Source organism: Mustela nivalis, assembly GCF_964662115.1.
Source record: "Mustela nivalis genome assembly, chromosome: 2".
Classification (NCBI taxonomy): Eukaryota; Metazoa; Chordata; class Mammalia; order Carnivora; family Mustelidae; genus Mustela; species Mustela nivalis.
The window spans coordinates 31,082,199-31,108,058 of record NC_139021.1 but is presented as its reverse complement, the minus strand read 5'-3'; the positions used below and the strand labels follow the sequence as shown (position 1 = coordinate 31,108,058).

The 25,860-nt window shown below is 38.8% G+C and overlaps 1 protein-coding gene and 1 long non-coding RNA gene across 2 annotated transcripts in view; both read left to right on the top strand.

The window, feature by feature from the left end:
* LOC309859277 (uncharacterized protein) overlaps positions 1-25,860 on the top strand; it is a gene marked incomplete at its 5' end in the record, with an annotated part of 89,843 nt that overhangs the window by 5,828 nt on the left and 58,155 nt on the right. The gene's annotated exons all lie outside the window — the stretch shown is intronic.
* On the top strand, positions 18,320-24,042 carry LOC309859399. Its single transcript, XR_014308665.1, has 2 exons — positions 18,320-18,390; positions 20,644-24,042. It is a non-coding gene; the product is annotated as an uncharacterized lncRNA (long non-coding RNA).

Here is a 25,860-nt window from a genome sequence, read left to right as displayed (position 1 = left end):
AGGATACTTTCACATATTGCTATTGGAATTCATCTTGAAAATTAGTAGGAGTAGTTAATATTAAGAGGTTTTCTTTGTTCAAAACACTTGTTTTAGGGAAATAGAAGAGGTTTCCTTTTAGCAGAACTTATTTTCAGCCTCGAAAACAAATCCTAGCATGTATTGGGAATGTCTACAATGATAGGTTGTATAGTATACATATGAACTGAGTAAACATATTTGATGAAAACAAGTTATAAAACTGTTCAGCTACAATATTTTCCACTGAACTGGTTTGGTAATTGCTCTTTAACATACATAATTGAAATTTTTTAAATTAAAATTAATTAAGATTACACCTAGTAATTTTTTCATGTAGTGAGGGATTGAACAGAATCAGAGGAAAAATGAATTTTTTAGATGGATTTTTAGATGAATTTTTATTAGAAGCCTTACAAAATGTTCCAAAGTGAAACCTTAGTATTTGTAGACCTCGACACAAGAAGGTAAGAATCCCATACAGTTTTCACGTATTGAGTTCCAATTTTAAATTGACAGCATGGCATGTATTGAGAAACAAACCTTTTTACCTTGTAGCACAGTACTCTTGCTTAGAGAGAAAGAGCAATAGCTTACACTCATGAATGTAATAAGATCAGGGAACTCAGAACACTTACTAGATAAAAGCTTTGTCATTATCACAAGGAGGTCTAGAAGAACTAAAGAGATTTGGTCACTATTTGACCTTCTCTCCTTGCCCCCCCCCCCTTGTTTGGTGATTGGTTGGTAGATACCACAATTCATTCTACAGAGATCATCATTAGGGCTGCTTACTTCCTTTCTCGTTCTAATAACCGTTCCCTTCACTCCTGGCCATGGCCATCCTCAGTCTCTCAGGAGTTTCTGTAGCAGAAGAGACTTCAGACTCCTGTTAAGTCTCTGGGGTACCCAGTCATCCCTCCGTTTTTTCCTGTGTGTACAGACACAAACAGCTCTTCCCTGCTTTCATGTGGAGCAGAGATTGGTGTCTCTCTTGCAAAAAGGCGGTGGGAGAGCGCTTGTTTCCCACAAAGTCAACCTCGGTGTCTCTGGTTGCATGTTTGAATTGTTTTTCAGTTGTTTGTTCAGTTGCTGTTAGGAAGGCTTTCTCTTTCCCAGGGGAATGGTAAAAGAACCAAGGAAAATAGAACTTCAGTGTGAACAAAACTGGTGTTGGTGGAGTGTACCTGTCTTTGGACTATATAAAAGCTCATGGATATGATTTGAACCAATGAGAATCATGTATTACCAATTCACCAAGCATTTGTCAGTTCAACAGTAGCAAGTCCTATTGTAGGTACTGGGACTATTGGCATCTTTAAGGGTAGGCTGCCGTGTGCATAGCAGTCAGTTTCAAAACTAAGGTCATTCAGAGAATATACATTATTTTATACACATCTTTAAAACTGTATCTGTAAACAGGATGGTTACTCATCTTCGTGAAATTTGGAGCAATTACAGAGATGCAGCATAATTCTTGAAAATACCGCTATACACAAACATTCAGAGGGGAAGGTTATGTGGATGTCTGTATAGACTAGACAAAGAGGGCGTGAGCAATTTGAGGTGAAAGAGGTCAGTTCTTGTCTCCCTTTTTCTTTCTTTAGGAAGTGATTGTTGATTTTGTTTGACATCTGAACAGGGAGAAATGGTTCCCTTCCCTGCAGTTCACTTGTTGAATAAACGTGTGCCCTCATATGCTGCTGATGGTCCTGGTGGAAGAAGGCAGTGGGACGGCTGGTATGATGAGAAGGAAGCAGAATTTGAAATCAGTTCTGTCCTAATCATGTTTCCAGCAAAGACTCTGAATACATACCTTCAGAGACTGAGCAAGCCCTGTCACTATTTTGAGGTGACTAATAGAAAGATTATAGAACTGAGCATTTTTGTTGTTCTGCACATTCGGTCATACATACGCCTTATATATGGGCAGATGAATTAACATAGCGGTTCCATTACTTAAAAACAAACTTGCTGGTCACTGTGGCATGTCAGTTATCATCCCAGTTGAAAGAAAGGTAGCGTGAGGGCAGGGAATTTTATCGAACGCTGTGTGCTGCTCCCGTCGAACTTAAGAACAACAACAGCCAAAGCAGGATTTGGAATTTATGCTATGGCAAAGGCAAAGAGGGTTTCTTCTTTTTATTTCATTATAGTTTATTATCATTAAGGATGAGCGATAGCAATACATGAAATAGGCAACCTGCCTGTGGAAGGTTTTACTTTTGTTTGTAGATGCATGTTCATCTTAAAGAAACAAATAGCCCAGGACATCTCCCGAGGCTTTCAGCCGTCATTATAAATAGCATGTCCCTTCTATCTCTGGGAAATTTATTATGTGATGTCATTTAGAATCAGAATACTGGGCTAAGCGGATACTGATACAGTCCTTTCTAATTTTGTGATTTAGAATTGTCTCTGTCTTCTTGAAAAAGGTAAAAGCAACGTGTTCTTCATCATTGGGAGCACAGTCACGGATGCTGACACCAGCCTGTGGTACACAAGCACATGATGCTGCTTGACATTGGTCTGGGACCCCACTGACCAAAACAGTGATGTCAGTTTTCTAGATTGTGAAGCCTGATTTTAACAATTTTGATTTGAACCACTGCTGGGACCAGGCTTGAGAATCACTTGATATATTTGGAAAACACCAACTGATGAAGCAGAATGCTAACCACCCATTATGAGGAAAGAGGTATAGCAGTTTCAGATCAAGAACTTTGCAGCCAAATCTGGCCCTTCTACTTAGTAAGTAGTTTTGTGACTTTAGATGAACTTCTTTTTAACTTCATGGAGCTCCAGTTCCTCATTTTTGAAATGGTGATAATTTTTTCTTTTTTTCCTGTGAGTTCATGATAGGATTAGAAGAAATATTTTTAAAGTGGAGGTGTCTATTAAATATGGATGTGGTGGTCTTATCCGTGCTTCTGGTGCTAGAATTTACATGGTTGCTGTCCAGGAAGAGGGAGCAGAGAGTGTAGGGAGTCAGAAAGGCCATGGTGAGCAAAGGGAGGAGGAAAAGGGCCATGGCGTGCATCCTAGGTTAGGAAGGGATGTCAGTGATGAAGTCATTCTTAATGTCTACAAATTTCTACATGTTGGCAGCTAGCAGAACATTCCAGAAAGGTTAATTCATTAAATCTTTATATTTGTTTAAAAATTCTACAGTCCTTGTTGGGGCCATAGCCACAGAAGACTTTTGTCTATTTATTTTTTTTTTAAGATTTTATTTTTATTTATTTATTTAACAGAGAGAGAGCGAGCGAGAGAGCGCACAAGCAGGGGGAACAGAGAGGGCGTGAGAAGCAGACTCCCTGCTGAGCAGGGAGCCTGATGTGGGACTCAATCCCAGGACTCTGGGATCATGACCTGAGCCGAAGGCAGACGCTTAACCATCTGACCCACCCAGGCGCCCCACAGAAGACTTTTAAAGATTTTATTTATTTATTTGACAGACAGAGATCACAAGTTGGCAGAGAGGCAGGCAGAGAGAGAGGAGGAAGCAGGCTCCCGGCTGAGCAGACAGCCCGATCCTAGGACTCTGGGATCATGACCGGAGCCGAAGGCAGAGGCTTTAACCCACTGAGCCACCCAGGCGCCTCAGGACTTTTAAATGCAGTTGTTTTCTAAGATAAAATGTGGTCTTACATTGAGAATTAGTATAGTAATAGACTAAGGATTCCTTCTCATCTATGTTTAAATCTTTATGTAAATCACAGTGACAAGATGTCACAGGCACATACCACAGTTTAGCAGAAGAATGTTAACATCCATGATAAATAGCTTTGAGTAAAAAATATTTTATTCTGTTTTCATTCATCTAAATGGTTTAGTAACATAAACATCATTGCATTTTTAAAGCCAGCTTTTAAGCTACTATAAAATATAATCAACTTGTGATGAGTGAGGTGAACATGTCAAGGTTAAAAATTGGTTTTCCCTTAGTTACTTCCCAACATGAGGGAATATATGTTCTAGCACAATAAGTTAAAAAATAAAAAAAGACAGAAATAAGGAGGACATTTATTACCACTAGATCTATATAGATCTTAAATTCTTAAAAGGGCCAAGGAAGTTTAAAGGTACTCTTTTATATCACTGAAGTATTTATCGAAGTGCAATTTTAACTCTTTACCAGCATGGTTTTGAATTTCAAATAAACAGTCATATTGGTAAGTATCTAATAGAGAAAGAATAAGATATAGTTTTTAATTATGTGAACTAAAATGAATAGCCAAGAGGGAAAAAGAACCATTCTGGTACTATGGAAATATTCAGCGATTTTTAGAAAAACCTAGGGAGGAGCGCCTAGGTAGCTTAGTTGGGTAAGTGTCAGATCTTGATTTCATCTCAGGTCATAATCTCAGGGTCTGGTTGTAAGATTGATCCCTGCATTGGGCTCCATGCTGGGCTTGGAGCCTGCTTAAGATTCTCTCTCTCTCTCTCCCTCTCCCTGCGCCCCCCCTCACCGCGCCGCCATGTGCATGCTCTCTCTCCTTCACTCTAAATTAAAAAATAAAATAAAAGAAATAAGAAAAACCTAGGGAGATGACATTTTAGCATAGCCTTATTGGCACAACTGCTGGTTATGTTATATATTAAGAGTTTTTGTTTCATTCTTAGGTACACATCATCTTTGTCATTAAATATTATGGGGAAACTTTTCTTAGGTATTGCAGTTAATAAATTATTTTTGCCATCCTTAGAGTGAAAATAAAAAGGTTGCTAGTAGTCCACTTGAACTATGCATTATTTTAAGTTTTCTATCAGCTTCCTCTTCTTGGACTGAAACACATAGCCTTTGCAAATAACAGTAACAAATCCATTATTGATAGTTGTACCTCAAGGTATTTTGAGCTAATCATTTGGACTTTTGTGGGAGGGAATTGAGTGAAACTGAAATTTCACCCTACTAATAGTTGTAAGGCAAAATAAGATAAACAATAAAAGAAAACAGAACAGAATCCAGAGCTTCAGTTTTCTAATTTATCAGCATTCCCCAGCTAAATCAAATAGAACTGATTCTGGTTAATTTAAGCAGAAAGGAATTCCTTGGGTAGTTGATGGAAGAATGCATGGAACTGAAGGAAATGCTGATAAATAAGACCTTGGAAAGGATAGCCCACGACTGGGATGAACCAACTCTAGCTCTTTTCCATCTTTGTGTCACTATGGTCAAAGCTCAGGATTCCCAGCAGGGGAGAGAGAGAGAGAGAGAGTATGTTCTGGGAAAGAACAGGACATCTTGACTGATAGTCCACTGACAACTGTGTTTAATGAGCCCAAGGAATTAGCCCAAGACATAATCAATGATCTGCTGCTACCAGAGAAATGGAAATAGATGATGCTGGGCAGGTGCACTGAACTAATGTTCGTTACAGAGATTCATGATGGAGAAATGTGCTTCAGTGGTGATGAATTACTAGAAGGAAAAAAAGGTGGGGGGAACCTTGAGTATATTATCTAAGCAAAGTAACTATGTTGAAGACAAAAATACTGTGTTACTCTCCTAAGTCTGCTCTAACAAGTTCCCACAAACTGGGTGACTTCAAACCACAGAAATTTACTCTCACAGTTCTGAAGATAGACTTTGGGAGTCAAAGTTGGTAGGGGCTGTTGTGTCTCCGAAGACTTGACGGGGAGACTTTGTTACATTCCTTTCTTTTACCTTCTTGTGCTTGCAGGAATCCATGATGTTCCTTGATTTATAGATGCGTCATTGCAGTCTCTGTCTCCATAGTCATACAGTGTTCACTCTCCACTGCGTCTGACTCTGTCTCTTGTCTTCTAATAAGGACACAGGTCGTGTTGGATTAAGGGCCCTTACTATTCTAGTGTGACCCCATCTTAACATAAGCAATGACATCTTTTAAGACTCTACTTCCAAATAACGCAAGATTCTTAGATTCCAGGGAGGACACGAAATTGGGAGGAACACCATCCAACTTAGTACAAGTGCGGTGTGGGTAAAACAAACAACAGTGCACACAGCTAGGTCTGAAGAGCGGGAGGGGTGATAGCCTATCATTCTCTCTAGTAAAACTCTATCTGAAGCATCATGGCAAGTATTAGGCACTCTTTTTTAGATAATATTCTGTCCAGTGGAAAACTGGTAGAAAACAATGTGGCTTTTAAGAACAGTTTTTTTTTTGAACTGCAGACCATAAACTTGGCAAAGGGGAGTTTAAGATAAATATAATAGGAGCCTCCAGATGTTGAAAGGAAGAAAGATGCCGTCTTTGTTCACATACAGAGATTAGGACCCATGGCTGGAAGTTTCAGGGAAGCCCATTTTCTTTCGCTGTGAGCAGAAACATTCTTACATTAGTGGGTTCCAGAGAGGAATGAACTACCATGAGTTAGTGAGGGCCATAGCTCTGGAAGCAGTCAGCGTAAACTGGGTAAATATTTGTCATGATGATGTAGAAGAGATTTCTGAATGTGAAGGGCAGCTAGATTAGATAATTGCCCACAGTTCCATGTTGAAGAGTCTCTTCTAGGAATACTGAGGGCTCTAGTGAACCCCAAACGTTTACTGAGCCTTGAGTACGGTACTGCATGTTGGTAGAAGGAGAAGTTCAAAAAGCAGACAGTCTCCAGCTCTTACGCAGACATGTATTTCAGAGGTTACTCTGGCACCGATCAGGAACAATCCAGGATCCCACACGCTATCTGTCATAAAGCAGAGGATCGGTAACTATTTGTTGAACAAATTTGTTGTTTAATCAGTGTCTGGTTTTCAAATGTATGTGCTTTGTTTCCCCGGGTACTTACCTGGTTGTTATCAGCCCTGCCGTGTACATGCCTACTGTCTTTTATAGCCTTCTGGTCTTCTAGGATTTCTTTGCTCATGTATCATCACTATCTTTGTTTCATTTTACTATTTTAAAAATAGGGTTGGAAGTGGGGAGTAATTTTCTCCTTAATCTCTTCCCTCCTCTAGCCTGTCTTTGCCAGCAGACCTAGCCCTGAACCTCTAAAGTTAATGACTTAATGGTGAAGACTGGAGGGGACTTAGGCTAAAGCAGTGTTTCTGAAGGTGTGGGTTTTATGCAGGATGGTTTTATGCAGGATGACTTTGGGTGGCATATGGATGTGTACTGAATTGAACTGAAAGGACTTTGAATCTGTTCCCTTTCAGTGTTTCTCACTAAGGCAAGGAGAAAGTTTCAGTTTGGTGCTAGTTTGTAACACCTCTCTAATGCACCTAAATCTCCCTTTCTAATGCAGAGTAGGCTTCAGATGTAAAGCTTTTAGAAGTCCAGTAACACTGTTTTGTTTTCATTGTATTTATTTTTTTTATTTTATTCTCTATTTATGCTAAGTTCTAATTTTAGTATAAAGTAACGACACAAGTTTCCTTTAAAAATTTGGGTAGTTGAAACTTAAAAAATGGTATGATATTAAACAGGAGGTGGATAGTAGTGATGGTTGTGAAACCGTGTGAATGTCCTTTGTGCCTCTGTACACCTAAAAATAGTTAGGATGATAAATTTTACGTCAGACATGTTTTACCACAGCTAAGAATAATAATAAAAAAATTTAAAACATGAAGAAGAAGAAAGCATTTAAAATTGTAAATGAATCCTTAAAAGTCAAGTGAAGGCCAGCAGTCTAGTTGGCAATAAATGGGAGCACAGGGGCGCCTGGGTGGCTCAGTGGGTTAAGCCGCTGCCTTCGGCTCAGGTCATGATCTCAGGGTCCTGGGATCGAGTCCCGCATCGGGCTCTCTGCTCAGCAGGGAGTCTGCTTCCCTCTCTCTCTCTGCCTGCCTCTCAGTCTACTTGTGATTTCTCTCTGTCAAATAAATAAATAAAATCTTTATAAAAAAAATAAATAAATGGGAGCACAGGCACAAGGAGAATATGCACTCCCCCATGGGCCTCTGCTCAGTGTTCACTAGAAAGCTCAGGGGCAGGGAAGTGGACCAGAGAGATAACCCCTTCGTTCCTCAGGTGTGCAGGTAGTGAGAAGCTTCCCCTGGGGAAAGGGCACAAAATCTCTCCTACACACTCAGATTCTTCCCTCATATACAAAAGCCTTAAGCCTCTGGGGAGGGGTGGAAACCCCACTGGGGTTTTCGCCCAGTATCCCATACTGACACCAGCTGGAGATCTGCAACAGATCAAGAACATATTTTGGTTGACACAGGGAAGATGGGGCAGAAATGTTGAGGAAAAGTCAACCCAAGGTCCAGACTAAGGCCTAAGACAGGATAGACCTAAGATAAGATAAGGCCTAAGACTGAGATAGAGAATGGGAACATCAGTAGCCTCTGTATTTGTAATTGCCAAATATTGGAAGTGACCAGGATATCCTTCAGGTGGGCAATGGATGAACAGATTGTGGTAATATTCCACAGAGCAGAATTCTACTTGACAATAAAAAGAAAGAAAAGGAAAGTTGCTTGACCTCACACCTGTGCCAGTAATTACAGACGGTAACCATTAGAGCAGTAGCCATGAATGTTTCATGAAAAACACAACACTTTAGAAAATGCAAACGTTCAGAAGTAGATCAAGAGAATTATGGAGAAAGCAGGAGTTGCCTGGCAGGGTTGATTGTAAGGGTAGCAGAGACTTGAAGGTCCTGATTTTCTCAGCAAGAAAAAACCTACATTTTTCATTATAATGCATAAAATACTACTGATTTATAAGCCATTCTATTTTTGAAACTCAGAGGCCTCCATAAATATATATACAGCCTTTCCACTCCCTTAAACTTATATCAAGTAGATCAAAGATGCTTCCAAGATAAAGGATCTTTAGAATTCATGTAATGTCCTTCAAAAATGGAGGTTTTTAACCTGTAATTTGTAAGCATGGATAGAACTCAGTATACTAGATGCAAAAATGACATTGTTACTGTTACTGACATCCAACTGAAATTTAGCATTGCCTTTAATTGACAGTACGGGTCACAAAACACAGAAGCCTTGGAAGTACCTGTGACTTTTTTGCCAGTAGAAATCACAAATAATATCACATCACATTACAGTTGTTTGCAGATTTTTTTTTTTTTTTTTTAAAGTAGGCTCCATGCCCAGTGAGAAATCTGCCACTGGAGCCCAGTGTGGGGCTTGAACTCATGACACTGAGATCAAGACCTACGCTGAGATCAAGAGTTGGACACTTAACATCTCAGCCACCCAGGAACCCCTACAGATTTTTTTTTTAAGTCGTTTATGTTCATCCCTATTTGAAAGTGTGGTTATTATTGGAGCTGCTGTTAGATCTTTGTATTCAATTAGTAAAAAAAAAACATGTTTATCATGTCACAGTTTATGCTTTTAAAATTTGACAGTTGTATTTCATTGCATTTTGTTTCCTTTATAGTCCTGTGTATCTTTTTCTTCAGAGAGGTCACAGGCCTTAAGGACTCTCTGAAGGATTCATAGCGCTTAGAAAGGTTAAGAACCTAAAACCTTTCTTGGAATCTGAGTAGTAAGTTCCATTCAGGGTGTGGTCCGGAAAGCCAGAGCTGTTGAGTGAGTTCTAATTTACCAGATCTGTGCTTGATTGGCTAAATGCCAGCTGTGCTATTCTGTAGGAAGCATTGGTTCTAGTAAGTTTCATGCCAATTTGTAAATGCACAGGGTACATTTTTGAGAATCTGTAGATTCTTTGTGTAGATTCTCTAAATACCTCAGGGGAGCTTATTTCATTTTGACAACACTGACAGGAAGTTTTGCCTCTTCTGGGGCAAAAATCTGCTTTTGTTTAACTTCTATCATTGACCTATGTCTGGTCTATATAACCTGACAGTTATCTAGGAATTTCCTGAAGTCACTAAAATACTTTTACTGTGACCTTCCTGATGTGTCTCAGGAATGCAGATCACAGTGATATCTGCCAAATCAAAATATATTTTGACAAAAAAAAAAACAAAACACTTAAAGGGAAACATTAGGCTTCGATTTCATGGAACATTTTTCTTCTTTTTTTAAAATGGAATATTTTCCTAACAAACATTTGGGATCCTAGTATGTGCCAGGCACTCAGCTTAACACTGGAATATAATAAGGGGCAAAGCAAACATGCTCCCTGCCCTCATGGGTGTTGGAGGGAAAGGCATTGGATAGTGCCTGGAAAGTGCTCCGTAGACCAGGAAGGGGGATGGGGGGAAGGCTGAGGAATAGAGGGACCTGTGCTTGAGGAAAGAGGGGGCTCCCTAGGTTAAGAGCTGTATGGGGCTGGAGTTGAGGCAAGGAGGAGAGAAGTGTTCTTAGCAGAGGAAACATTTTGTCACATACGAGGAAATGAAAGTCTGTGCCTGGGAGAAGGGTAAGGATGGGACAAAGTGGAGGTGGAAAGATAAGCCAGCCATCACACAATGCAGGATCTTCCTGGCCAGACTGAGGATTTTTGTTTTTGAAGCAGGGGGTGACATGATCAATGATCCTTCTATACAGAGTAACTGTATTTCTTTTCCAGGAGAACAGATAGCATTAAACAAAAGCAGGATGCCTAGAAATTAAAAAAAAAAAAAAAAAAGAAGAAGACTGCTATTTAAGCACAGTGGACATGACACCTGTACCATAATACATATTCATTATTACAACTAGTCCTTCAAGTCCCCTAGCAAGCTTTTGGTTTCAGTTCCAGGATAAAATTACTTGTTTCTTTGAACTTCTGAACTAGGGGAATTCTAAACCACTGGCTTTTGTCATGCATCTTTGAAGACTTCTTCATAACGTTTCCATTATAAAAGCTATTACATTGTTTCCAATCTTTTTAGAAAAGGGGCTATTAAAGTCATTTAGATACCAGCTTGCTATTTTAGTTGTGATTGTTTGCCTGTTTATTTGGACCTCATTATAAAAGGCTGAAGATACTATGTCTGTAATTGAATTGGCTTGCAAGAAAGCTCTTTAGGGGGATGGTAATCCCTGGTACATTTAAATTTATAGAAAAGTTTTGAATTTTCCATCTGATTAACGAACATGGGCCATAGTAGTATTGAACACTGATGTCTATATGATCCTCTTTAGCCACTACTTTGAATTAAAATTCTTGCAATCTTTTTATCATTTGAGTGAAGATATAAAATACAATTTTCATTTCATGTGTGTACTTTTCAAAATGGCAAAATTTTGTCCTCAAAGTAATTGAGCAGGTCTGCCTCATTATAGCATTAGTTACCAATGGAATGAATTAGCTACCAGCTCATTGTATTATTCTAGTTGGACTTTGTTTTTGGCTACTCTGAGGCATTGGGCGTGAACAAGAGGAACATTCTTCCCGTTTCAAGTTATCAACCCAGGGTCCATGTGCCTACATTTGTGCAATTTCTGAACTGTTTCACAGGAAGCTAAGGCAGCGTGTTCTGAGGCAGTTGGCACCCACCTGTATTAACGTGGCTTATCAGTAGTACTGAGGTTCTTTTTGCCTAGTACACAGAAGACGTACACATGGTGACTGTACATTGTAAAGGACTTTGAAAGGTCCTCAAGACAAGGATATTCAGAAGAGGTGATTAGAAAAGTTGCAGAGAATTTTTTTTCCTGTGTATTTGGCATCTTTACACACGATATCAGCAAGAGCCTCAGAGCCTAACCTTTGGATCAAAAGGCTTTGTTCTGTTTCAGGTGGTATTTGTTTTTGAGAATGTGTTTCCATGAATATATGTCCTTTGTCTGAGCAATATTTCTTTGTGGACTGCCCCCACCACTGGAATCAACTTTTCCAGTTCCATGGCTGATGTGGGACTCACCTGTTTCCTTTGTTCCCTGTCCTCTTGGGGTGACTCAGTCAGCCAGAGTATCCCCAACTTTAGCCAGAATGGTTTGTTCAGGAGTAGGTATATGATGTCAGCCAGCAAGATGGAGGGAGTCACTCCCCGTGATTTTGGCAGAACACCAAAATGATGCTCTCTTCCTCATGGAGGTCACAAAGCTGTTAGAATTTGTATCTACAGCTGCTGATGAATTTTTGTCACCAAATGGAGAAAGTCTGCCTGAAAATGAAGCTACTCCAAGGAAAATAGAAACAGAAGAGGAAAAGGCACATTTCAGCCCATTGATCCCACCACACTAAATAGCTGTTTCTGAGTATTTCAGTTGCACGAACCCTTTATTTTCTACTTCTGCTTCAACTGTTTTGAGTGAGGTATTTGTTACTTTCAACCCGAAGAATGAAAACATCTGCTGCCAATAAACTGCCCCGACATTCAGGTGGCGGCAGGAAGGGAGAGGTCCAAAGACGTCATCTGGTATGCGAGTGAAAGAATTGAACATCTCTGCTTCCCTGAGCCAGAAAGGGTTTGCAAGAGAAACCAACGAATGTGCTAACTTTCCACTCCTGTTGCCATTTCCTTTAAATAGCGCTGCATCTTTTAAGCTACATTCTGAAGTAGTAGCATCCGACTTTTTCTCATGTACAGGAGATGCACCGTTGCCGTGTATTACACAAACAAACATAAACAGTAGCTGGCTGATTCTTACTTACAGCTTCACCATCTGAAATCCATGGGTCCATGTATTTGTTACACATTCGCTTTTGGCATGAGGCATTCTAGGGTCTATTGTTCAACAAGTAAGACATTACAACTCCAGTAACGGTCTCTCACATGAATAACAAGATTAGAGGGACAAGCAGTAGAAATAATAAAAGACAAATTATCCTCTATTTCTAGTAACTCAGCAATGAAGGGCATTTATGTTCTCATGTGGACGTTAAATAGCTAGGAAATATGAGTCAGTCATTTTGGATGCAAACTGCTGCCACAGCTTCATTCCGTTTGGTATCCTAGCTATCAGTTTCTTACAGACATTTCCTTTTAAAGGCAGAGAAGAAAAGATACACATTGTGGTAATGGCAATGAGTATGTCAAGTGTCCTGTGAACCTCAAGTGGAAAGCGGAGGAACTGTAATGACATTTCTGGTATGCGGTTTAGTCAGTGGCTTATTTTGTTGTAATTCTTTATGAAGAGGGAGACACAAAACATCTATAAATTAGGATGGTTTGTGGCTAAAGGTAAAACGAGGGGAGTCAGAGGCATTATTTAGACTCACTTTATCTTACATCAGTGCTTGTCTCATGGATATTAATTTCTGCTAAGAAGGGTTACAAGATAAGCCCTTCAGCTAAAAATAGAACCTGGTTACTAAGCTATAAGAAGAGTTGCTCTGCATAGTGTAATTCAGTGACTAGAAAACATTGTCTTCCAGGGTATGGCCTGAATGGTTTCTGAGAACACGATGAAGCATTTTGGTTGGCTCACTTCCATTGAGGGGGGGAAATACAGTAAACAACGATTTTCTACATTGTATCACAGAATATACTGGGGTGTTTATTATCCCTTGTGCTCCTATGATAGCAAAGTAGGTTTCTCCCTCCCAGGTAATATAATGGTGAAAACATCACATTTTCAAAAGAGAAATGCTTCACGAGGGGAGGTAGCATGAGGATAATGAAGCTCTGCTGTGCTGTCTTTAATGAACTGATGGCTTAATAAACGATTGCCTTGGAGACCAAAAAAACAAAAACAAAAAACAGTTCTTACCTCTGTATCCATAGGAGATTGTTAGTACACAAAGATTAGCATTCACGTTTAAATTTGGGGTTTGCTTCCCAGTGTTTGGCTTGTTACCAGTTATTGTTTCTATAAGCATATATAACTAAAAGAGAGCCCTTCTGGGCTGCTCTAGCTAGATAGGGCTTTTCTAGTCTCACACAGGTAAGTGGCTGGAAAATGCACATTTGTGCGGCAGAGTTTCCTGTTCATTTGGATCTCAGTCTGCTCATCTTTCTGCCAGAAGGAGTGAGGTATGACGCATATCCGGTTGCCATGGCCATGCCCATGAAAATGCAAAGCTTGGTTGCTGGGACCTGTAGCCTCAGCTAAGAGACAGTGAGACATGCAAACAGATGGGGTTCCTGGGCAATGAGAATTCAGAAGTGGCAGGCAAAGTATATTGGAAGACGTGGGAGCTTCCTTAAATTTTGTGAAAATCAGAAAAGAAGAGAGTTAGGTCTACAACAGTCCAACTGGTAATTCTGAATTTATGACCCTTGCACTTGATACATTTGCTGACCGACAGTACATACGCCGATGCAAGGAAAGGACTGTAACAGTGCAGAACAGCGTTAGTCATGGAGGAGCAACATCTGGGTGACAGAAGCACAGGGACCATCTGGAGCTTTTCCTATAGCCTGACATGGAAGAGTGTCTGATTGGAATTGATATAGGAACACGTCCCACCTCCAAACATGTATTCTTGTATAATACATTTCAGCTTACTGTATTCTAAACTGGTTGTAGTTTTTATTCCTTATTAATTTCAGGGATTCCAAACTTTTTTTTTTTCCATTTTCCCTTTTATCCTAATGACTTACTCATTCCATAACTAGAAGCCAACTCATTTATTCATTCATGTTTTTCACTCAGTACATAAACTGAGTGCTTACCGTTTGCCAGACATTGGAAAACAACAACAACAACAACAACAAGAAGTGGTGAATAAATCTACAGAAATCCCTGCTTTCACAGACTTCACATTCTAGTCGGTGGAGACAACCAGCAAGTTAAGCACATAAAGGCTTTAAGGAAAAGATATTCCAGTAATGTGAATAATGTGACAGAGCTTGATAAGCCTGAGGGTAAGGAACAGTATTAGTGTGTAGATACAGAAGGGAAGAGAGTTGAGGATCTGCATGAGGACAGAGTAATCTTTAGAGAACCGGAAGGGATGGAGGCAAAGCATGGGGCCTGAGAAGCTGCAGCCAGCCAGGTAGCAGGAGAGCCAAGAAAGCAGTCCTTGGAGAATGTTGAAGTCATTTGTTAAACCCATGAGTAACCTAACCCAGTGGATGATTTTGGAAGTTTCATCCTGGCTGCCAGGGAGGCCGGACCAGCACAGGTCAGGCACCGAAAGAGAGTGGCAGGTGCACGGCGAGACGGGAGAAGTCAGAGGTGTCCGCACCATGACTCGCGGTGGAGGTGATCAGAGAGGCTGCATCTGGGATGTGTGTAAGATGTGGGAGCAGGTGGCCCACACGGGATGGCAGGGCACCTCTCCCTGGCTGACGAGATTAGATTAGATACTGGGTGTGAGGGAAAGAGAACAGTTGTACTCTGGTGGTTTTCATTTACATCAGAGCTACTCACAGTAGCAGTCTGTAGCCTTTGCCACTGATCTGTGACAACGTAAGAAGCTTGAGCCAACATGTAAATTGGCTGACTTTCTTTTTATAGTGCGATTTTCTCAATGAAGACGCCGTACATTGATGTACATTCTAGTTCAGGTTCCTCACTTTGCTGCAGACCAGAAAAAGTTTGCAGAGCAAACTCATCTGTGGCCCTCACTTTGAGGAGCATAGATTTATTTTATTTTTTAAATTTAATTTATTAGTTTGAGAGAGAGAAGGAGAGTGAGCCAGAGAGTATGGGTGGGTGGGGGGGAGGGGGAGGGGCAGAGGGAGAAGCAGGCTGAGGGAGAAGCCAAGATAGACCCTGGGACCCTGAGGTCATGACCAGAGCCAAAGGCAAATGTTTAACTCCCAGGTGCCCCAGGAGTGCTTTAGATGAAGTTGTCATTGAAAGCCGTCATTTTACCAAGTTCTCCGGCTTATTCCGGTATGGTATATTTTTGAATAGTTGCTGACTTTGCAGTTTAGAGGTGTGCTCTGGTTGCCAAATTAATGGAACTACACACTGATAAGTTATAAAATACCCATGGAATAACGCCTTAACATTATGGTTTCTAGATTTTCAAATGCTTTGTTGATTTTGTTTTTTTGATTACTAGGCACATGTAAAAGAAAGAGCTTAGGAAGACTTTAAAAAAAAAATAACAAATTCATGTTTATGAAGGAGGGTCACAGGGCAACTCAAGCTAAACTTTATTTGTTGTTTGAAATGTAGCTTATGCACCATCATTTAGAAAGCCTTTTACATCCTCTAACCGTTCTGATCTAAGTGTTTCTCTTAGGTTTATTTCTCACACTCTGTGTTTTACCTTTCTCATAGCACTATTTTATATCAAGAATGGTTGTCTGACTTTTCCCTGCCTCCCCTCAAACTGTAAGCAAGTAGAAGGAAGACTGTATATTTTAACTCCAGTATCCAGTAGAATGTCTGGAACATTATAGATATCCAGTTAAACTTTATAAAAGTTGAGTAGTGTGACCATTGATTTCAAAGAACAAAAGTTTAACGATACACTGCTGGGCAGATGGTCAGCATTCAAGTCTGGGGTGACTACTATAGTAAAGGTTTCTTTAGGTCAGCCAGAATCTGAGATACATGACCTCAGTTGTATCCTCAAATATTAAAGAAAACTTTTAAGTATTTAAATGAATATTACACATTGGACTTCTCAGTCATATCTTTTAAAAGAGAGCAGCTGACACGAGTGCTATTTCAGAAATAAAGGACACTAGTGCATATATATTTTATAATAACCTCATTATAAAGGGAATGACTCATTATACCACAAATAATTGTTACCAGGAGATCTGAGTTGGTGGGGTCCAGCAGTTTCTCTTCCCTGCTTTAGCATTTGCTGGAGTTCAGTTGTGGTATTTGGCAGAAAGCCCTTAAAAATCTTAGAGTCTGACTACAGTTTACAAGCAGACCAGTCATCATCCAGTGATTCCAGATTTCTTAACCAATTAGAATATTTGGAGCCGAACTATTTTTCAGTCAACAGATTTTTTTGAACATTTACTATGTGAGAAAGTACCAGGTATCATTAAAGTACTAGGAACTGTTGGGGAATAGAATGACAAATCAGAGACGGGTTTTGTCTTTAAGGAGAAGAAAATAAAGTATCACCAGTCTCTTTGCCACGTTATAGGATAATGACACTGAACCTTTTTCCCTGGAGAGTGGGTCATGCCTTCTTGGTGGAAATCTCAGAACATTCAGTCTTCTAGCTTGACCTTGTCCGCTGCTCCCTGTGATTGCTCCCTGGGATCACAACTGTTATTTCCTTAGGTCTGTCACTCATCAGGGAAGGTCACAGACTTGCAACAATTTTCAGAGCCACCGTGGTTCACAGTCTCCTGCTGGGTGATCAGTCTGCTGGTCTTACAGGGACTTACGGGTTCATCTTCAGTTTGTATGGTACCAACCCCTTTCATTGTTTTGTTTCGCCTTGAGACAATCCAAGGTTTTATCAACTCTCACTTGGCTATGAGTGTGCTCATACCTACTTCCTGCTGCTATTCTTAAAAACAGATATGAAAAGGCTTTAGTGATTACCTCAACCTCTTTTACATAATGACAATGTGGATGATGATAATAATCATGATATCAATGATATTTATTGAGGACTAAAAATAGGTGATTCCCTGCCCTTTGTGGTTTTCCGGTGTTTTCTCATTTATTCCTTATAACAACTCTGGAAGGGCGGTGCCATTATTATGTCCATTTTATAGGTGAGTAACCAAGGCAAAGAGAAGTTAAGTAACTTGACTAATACCCTCTTTAGTTCCTACCATCAAAGAGGGAGGCACTTACTAAATGAGCCTCATACAGCCCTGTGAGCTTTCTGTGATTGACTGAACTCTCGTGATGGACCTGGGTTGTATTGATGAGGAGCGTTGAGACCAGTATACCTATTGTGGACAAAAGACGATCTCTGGCTGTCATTCTCTCCTTGGACAAGCAGTGAATGTTTGTCTTTGCTGTCCCTGAGATTGGGCCAAAAGCCAGGGCAGATTGAAGAGAGGAAAGATAATGCTGGGACAAGAATGATCCTCAATTTTGGCACCCGATTCCTGGCCCGTGCTGGTACAGGGCTTCCTAAGTTTGGGCTTATCATTTCCGTTATTTATTTTGACCTAACCTGGTAGTAGATGCTATGTGTTGACTGGTTTGCTCTGAAAAAATTACTATTCACTTACCAGAGAAGTCCAAGCACATCCTAAAGCTGTGGTGACGACTCCAGTCCATGTCATCACCATGAGTAATTAGAGGCATATATGCCCGAAACTGCTGCCTGCTTCATGTGCATTATCTCATTTAATGCTCGTGCTAACCTTACCGTATCATCAATACCAGTGTGGCCAGTGACTACATGACTCATTCTTGTACTGTCAACATAAAGTGACTCGAGCCCCATGGTTGGGAATATATTAGACAAATGGACTCTAAGATTCTATTTTATTTTGTCTTGGATTAAATGTATTCTTTTGTCTGTGATTCGATAATTTTTAAGGGGAGGCATACTACCACTTATTAAATGTCTACTGTGTACTAGGCACTGTGCTGTTTGCATCTAAGTTTTTATTTTTGCTAATCTTAGGATTCAGTATAAATATTCATCAAGAGTATTTTATCATGCGAAGACTATCTTTACCTAAGAATACCTTGGGAAAGGAGTAGGGGAAAATCTACAGGATAAAGAAAATAAACAAAAACCGGTGAGAGTACTTAATGAATACAGAACAGATGCTTAACATGAAGAACGGATTTTTGATGGCAAGCTTTTGCCTTGACTGATACATAAAATTTATCACTGTGGGAGGTCGTGATCCAGCAATGGATCAAGTATAAATCTTGCAAAAAAGGTATTGCAAAAAAAATTTTGGTAGATAGGTAACAAAATCTTTTTCTTATTTGCTTTTCAACCTGATTTGCTGCTCCTCATTGATGCATATCAAGTAGGGACTCGAGGAAAATAAGTCCTTATAATTGGAGTCAGTCATGACGAGTAGTCTCTGTCTCTATAATCCCTATGTTTTATGGAGTATTTTCTGTAGATGAATAGAGTAGAATGGAATAGAAAGTGATGCAAAGGTGGGTAATCAGAACCAGAACTATACAAGCACATAATATGGGGAAGCAAATGGTATTTATGTTTATTGTTTCATAGAAAGAAGGCCCTTCTGAGCAAGAAAACAGAACCAAAGCATTTTTGTTCTTTGGCAGACAAATAAGAACCTTACCAATCTGTCTTCACTGACATTCCTCTCCTTCCCCTCTAGTGACCTGAAACCCCTAAAAAACAAAACACAAGAAAGACCTGTTTATACATACATGTGTGTGTGTATTTTATGTGTGTATGTGTTTATACATGTTTATACATGATACACTGCTTATGTAATCTCACATGTATGCACACATGTAATGAGTTGGGTTAAACTAGGTATTGTTATTAGCAATCAGCTTCTAAATCTTGGTGGCTTAGACCACCGAAGTTTATTTTGAACTCACTCTACAAGTCATGTCCACGGCAAGCCATCTGTAGCTTTTCTTCTCATCATTCTACTCTGGACTCAGGCTGACAGTGTAGCCTAAATCTTGAATATTGCATAGCTCAATGCAGAGAGAAAAAAATGACCATCACGGATTTGTAATTGATCCAAGAACTTCTGCCCCTGTGTCAGTTCTTCCCACATGCTGCTGGTCAAAATAAGTCATGCTCAAGCCTGATGTCAGCATGAAATGAGTATATATATATGCAGCAGTATTTTTGAAAAATAATGCTAGCTACTGCAGCATAGTAGCTCATTATGGTGATGTACAATATGAATGCTGTTTTTTGTTGGGAGAGGATCAGTGTTCAGTGAATGCATTATAGTTTTCAGAATGTAATTGTACCACAAGAACTGCTCCATCTGTTGTTTCTAGGTATTTCTTCCAGGTGCTTGAGAAGATAGTGATAGATAAGAATAAGCCATTGCTTGTGGCTTTAACCTCACTTATTCTCATGTTCCCCCCCATCTCCTCATCTCTCACATTTCCATTCATTCTGTTAATGACATTGGGTCACTGTTTCTATATTATGAAGTTCACTCCCCGTAGTTTCCAGTCACATATCTGTTGAGAATCTCCTCTATGCCAGGCACACTACATGGGCTTAAAGACACTCTGATCTCATTCAGAAACACTTCTCAGTGATTTAAGGCCTGGAGGAAACAGTTGATTTCATTTTTTGAAAGTATTGATTAAGCACTGTAGTGGAGGAATGAAACAATGAAACTAGATCACAGTTTTGTAGAAGAGACAAGATAACGTTAGAGGAGAGTTTGCAGAGTCATTTGGCCCATGAAGAGAATGGCAGATTCTTGAGGAGTCGAATAGTTCCTGTCTTGAGAAGGATGAATTGAATTTTATTAAAAATCAAGGAAGAAGTGAGGTAAAAGCCTTGGGGTATAGACTTTGGGGAAAGCACATGTAGAGATAAGACTAGATGTATAGATTAAAAGAAATTATAGAGTTAGTTGATAGAGTTCATCAGATGTATCCGGAAAGACTGGCCTTTCTGAGCCTCTGAGTATTGTCCTGACTCCTGACAGTAGAGCCTGTTCTCACCTTTTAAATTCACCCTTTCAATGGAACAGTGTCCCAGACTGAGCCTCATGGTTTCCTTCCATCCATTACCTTTAATTTGGGACCCTGATCTTTTCCCTTTTCCGTGTCTAAGATTTATATTTAAGTCCCTCTGTTTTATAGCTTATTCCATTTGGATAGAGAGGCTCTTTCCAGTGAATAACCTGAAAGATTTCTTTTCCTTTAAATGAATTTCATATGTGTATTTCCATATTCCTGTTGAACATACATAATTTCCCTGTTATACACAGATCCCTCTGTTAATATGTTTAGAAGAATGAATTAATGAGTCATTTGCAGCATAAAATGCACTGTGTCATTGTTTTTATGATGTTCTACAGATACTCTACCCAAGGCATGCAATGACTCATCTGTGGCACGAGGACTGTGCTGTTACAGACATCTCAGAGGCGGATCAAAATGTAGCCTGCAGTGAAAACCTTCATTGCTTCAGTTAGTCTTTCATGAAAGCCCGTGGTACAGATATTGAAAAGGAACTTCTTCTGCGTTCAATTGACTCACGGCTGGGAACACTATGTGTGAATGCTTTGTGTTCCACTAGGGAGTAAGAATTTCTTTATACAGCTGCCTTCGAGGCTGTTCCTTCAGAAACCTTCTTGGATAATTTCTGTTGGGACAGTTACATTCTTTTTCTTACCCTTCTTTTTCTTCTTTATATCTGGGTTAGAGAATGGATAATTTGGGTTTAGAAGTAGACTATTTCATAATGGCTCAAACCCTTACGTTGTAAAATGTGACAGTTTTAGGTCCAAAAATATGAAGTAATAAAACTGAAGTCATATAAAAGCTGGGGTATAAAGCTGGGATTTTTTTTTTTTATTTTTTAAAGATTTTATTGATTTATTTGTCAGAGAGAGAGTGTGTATGCATAAGCAGGGGGAGCAGCAGGCTGACAGAGAGGCAAGCCCAACACTGAGCAGGGAGCCCAGTGCGGGACTCTATCCCAGCAACTGGGATCATGACTTGAGCTGAGGGCAGACATATAACCAACTGAGCCACTCAGGTGTCCCAAAGCTGGGATTTTTGACTTTCAGTATAGTGCTTGTTTCAGCATATCTGTAAAATTGCCCCAAATTAGGAATATTGAATGTTACCTGGAATCAGATTGTTTGAGGAAGAGTTGCTTGTTACTACCGATAGGGTAGTGTTTATAGGTTTTGCAGTCAGTGTATGTTTAAGGTATACTTATGTATTGATTTCACTACTTAGAAAGTTGAATCATCTAGTTTAAGGAAGGAGGGGTCTTCATGTTATACATGTAGACTGTGCTATTTAAGTATTTATTGTAGGCGCTCCTGAGGGGCAGTCGGGTGAGCACTCGACTCTGCTTCAGCTCAGGTCGTGATCCCATGGTCATGAGATCAAGCCCCACGTCGGGCTCCACAGTGTGTGGCGTTGCCTCAAGATACCCTCTCTTTCTCCCTCTGCGCTCCTGCTTGTGCTCTCTTTCCCCCTTTCTCTTTCTCTGTAAAATAAATAAATAAATCTTTAAAAACTAAACAACAGCAACAACAAAAAATGTATTGATTTGTTTTTTATGTTTCCGTGGGTTGATTTCAGTGCTCAGTAGGAAAATAAAAATGTGGTCAGCCTTTGAAATTTACAGTGTTGTAATGTACGCTGTTGTAATGCCATTCTGTAGGGGAACAGAGGGTTTTGCCTCGGACAAATCAAAGTCCAAATCCTTCCCATAATCCTCATTACTGACTGAACTTCATCAAATGAAGACACCACTGATTGTAAGTAGGATTCTGGTTTCAGGAATGCATCAATGTAGAGAAGACCCATCTTAGAATCTAAGGAATATGGAGTCTATATGTTTTGGGATAAGTTAAGTAATAACCTCTTTGAACTTTAATTTCCTTAAGTGTTAAAAAGGTGCATGAATAATAGTAACCTCCTCAGAAATGCTTCAAGACTTGCAGAGAGGGGCTCCTGGGTGGCGCAGTGGGTTAAGTCGCGCTGCCTTCAGCTCAGGTCATGATCTCAGGGTCCTGGGAGCCTGCTTCCTTCTCTCTCTCTCTGCCTGCTTGTGATCTCTCTCCCTCTGTCAAATAAATAAATAAAAATCTTAAAAAAAAAAAAGACTTGCAGAGATATCCTAAGAGTTATATGAGAATATATAAAAATGTTGACCCTTATTTTAAGGACTCAGTAAATGCCTCAGTTATTTAACGTAACTTGTTTGTATTTCCAGTAAAAATACTTCCTGTGAGGAATCAGAAATAAGAATGTCATTTTGGCCATATTTTCCTTTGAAGAGAGAACAAAAGCCTCTATCACATGAAAAAATTAAAAGCAAAACAGATGTAAATAAATTTTGTAAAGTTACTGATAATAGGGATAAGAAATAACCAAACAAGGACCTACTTATATATAGCGAGATGGAGGTCATATGAAAGTACTGACATCATAACTTTATAAAGAGTTCGTGGATACCTTCAACTTTTGTCAATTTTATTGTCTTCTTTGCCCCAAATTCTGGAATCATTCTTTGGTCAGAAGAACTTCCCGCTATATTTGAATTCAGAAGTTTGCTTTTCCATAATATTAAGTTTAATACATTTCATAGTGAAGGATGAGCCTATACCTTAAAAAAAAATGAGAATCATCTAGGAATTATGACCTAAGTATGGCAGTTAATTCATGTGGGAGAAGAAAAGCTATGGTTTGAATATTTTGAGAGAAGAAAGAAAACAATGCACAGCTGTCTTTTTAAAATTATGTAAATGAAAAGGAAAGTCCTGAATAAGTTGTTTAATTTTTCTATATTTATTTGGCTGAATTTGCCTTTGTTTTTAATGTATACACGTCACATTTATTGGGAAAAATACACTTTATTGGATGCTTATTCTGCCATAAACGTGCAGATTTGTGTATATTACTTCATTGAGTCGTTGAGGTAAACCTACCAAATATGTTAAAAAGCAGAATTCACAGCCACTGTTGTTATTTTTAGGATTTATGTTTCACAAGTTCAAAAATACAAATATCTATTAAGTAGAACAATTTACATATTTTGGGATAAAATATTTGTAATACATATACTTGTTTTAATTAAAATTTTAGCAAAATATTTTAAAATTGGTGTGATTTCCCTTCCAGTACGTGTCAGGTAAATGTCCTTGATTATGTGTTTCACCTTCCAAAATTCTAATATTTGTTAGTGCCTTAATACTAGAATGCATTTCACTTATCTTTGTACGGTTACTAAGATAAAATTGCATTATTTGCCTCTCTTTTTTAGCTGTACAAATTATTATTTACTTATCTAAAAGTGTAAAAAAATTTCTATATGAAAATACCTTATGTTTCATTAAATACAATTGTTTGTCTCCATCAGTATATATTATTTGTAATTACTTTTTCAAGAACGTGGATTTAGTCAACTCTTTCTGCTGGAAAGAGTATTGGAATACTAGAGTTGTTTTAAATCAAATCCTCTGTAATTTAGTTTGTTCCTATGCTGTAATTTAATTTCTTTCTAATCTCTAAATGATAACTGAACTGGTTTGCTAGCCCAGAATTTTGCCTTATCATCTACATTCCTAAATATTTCCTATATATATTTTTAAAGTTGAACAACTGGATTCTTTCCATTTTATAGTCTATGTGTTTTTGTTTGAAGACACATTCTAAGTGTTTTGAATTAGATTTTTCCTGATGTCTATGAAGTCTAAGCTTGGAATTACACCTAATTAATAAAGTGTCAGAACCAACGTGTTAGTCCTCCCCAATTTTAGGCTTAATCGTTGTGCATTTTAATTTGAATAAAGTCAAACAAATGCATAGCTTTTAAAACCTATCAGAACCAGGTACTCAGTTTTTATTTTCTTCCAAGGAGTCTAAACAAGAACTGTCTATGAAAAATGCAACATGGGCCACAACATAATTTTAAATTTTTAGTTGCAACATTTAAGAAAGAAACAGGTGAAATTATTGCATTTATGTATTTATTTATTTACTGAGAGAGAGTGTGTGCACATGCTTGTGTGCAGTTGGGGGAGGGTGTAGAGGGAGAGGGAGAGAGAAAAATCTTAACCAGGCTCCCCATCCTGCTCAGAGCACGACCTTATCACACAACCCTGAGATCATGACCTGAGCTGAAATCAAGAGTTAGACGCTTAACTGAGCTATCCCCGTGCCCTGAAATTATTTTATTAATACATTTTATTTAGCCCAATGTGCCCCCCCCAAAATCATTTCAATTTATAAGGATTATGAGAAAGTATCAATGAGCTCTTTAGCATTTCTTATTCTCAGTCTTCAAAATCCAGTGTGTATTTTATACTTCTAGCCTATTTCAATTCAATTAAAAATATTCAGCTCCTCTGTTGCACTAGCCTCTTTCCAAGTACTTAGTAGCCACATGTGGCTAGTAGCTACTATATGGACAACTCGGGTCTTTATTTGGGGGAAAATTTCTTGGCAGGTTATACATTTGACTCAAAGGAACTTTAGTTTCACTGTTAATTAGCATCAGTTGGCTGCAATGATCACAAGGTAATTGACAGTAGCCAATAATGCAGCTAATATATAGATAGAAGCCCACATGCCTAGTTGAACTTTTTTATGTGTTTGTTTTGGACTGAGATAAAAGTATAATAATCTATGCCAGAATTACTCCACTTACTATATGCCATTTTAAGTGATATAAAATTTTATAAAGGAAAGAATAAAACTAGGTTCAGAGATTTTGTGCTTTTGCCTTTTGAATGAGAAGAAATTTCTGGTTAGACTGAGATAAAACTGTTTATAGAAAAAAATTGTATTATAGTTGAAGGTGTTACACTGTTTCCTTTCCCATGCAGTCACTTCTTTAATTAACTGTATATTTTTTAATGATTTTATTTATTTATTTGACAGAGAAAGACACAGCGATAGAGGGAATACAAGCAGGGGGAGTGGGAAAGGGAGAAGCAGGCTTCCTGCTGAGCAGGGAGCCCGATATGGGACTCCATTCCAGGACCTTGGATCATGACCTGAGCCAAAGGCAGAGGTTTAACCTTCCAAGCCACCCAGGCGCCCCAATTAATTGTATTTTAATAATTGTTCTTCTATGTTTATTCCCTTTTTCTGGTACTAAAATTTGTGTTACCTTAAACATTTTCCATAATCTCAAAATATATTTTATGAAAAGATAACCAAAAGAGTTGATGACATATTTCCAGATTAAGATTCATCATGTGTGAAAGTACGTGCTTTCAGTATTACTTTCAAGAGTAGATTTAGCAAATATACTTTTAAGTGTTAAGAGCTCTGGCTAGGGAACATGCTCCAATTAAATAAGTTTAAATTAGTTTAGGAGATTTAAATAATTTTTTATGACTTTGCTAATAGTTTATTTTTCACCATAATAAAAATTATCTTTGATTTATTTATATTAGCTTGAGAAAATTAGATTAAAATAGTATTTAATTATTTGTTTGGCTGTGTGGATAGTAATTTCCCAAATTCCCTTTTGCCTTTAAACATCCCCAGCCACTCATCCGTTATTTTCTGCTGTGACTGACTCATGTTTTTTCATTAGCCAGTGT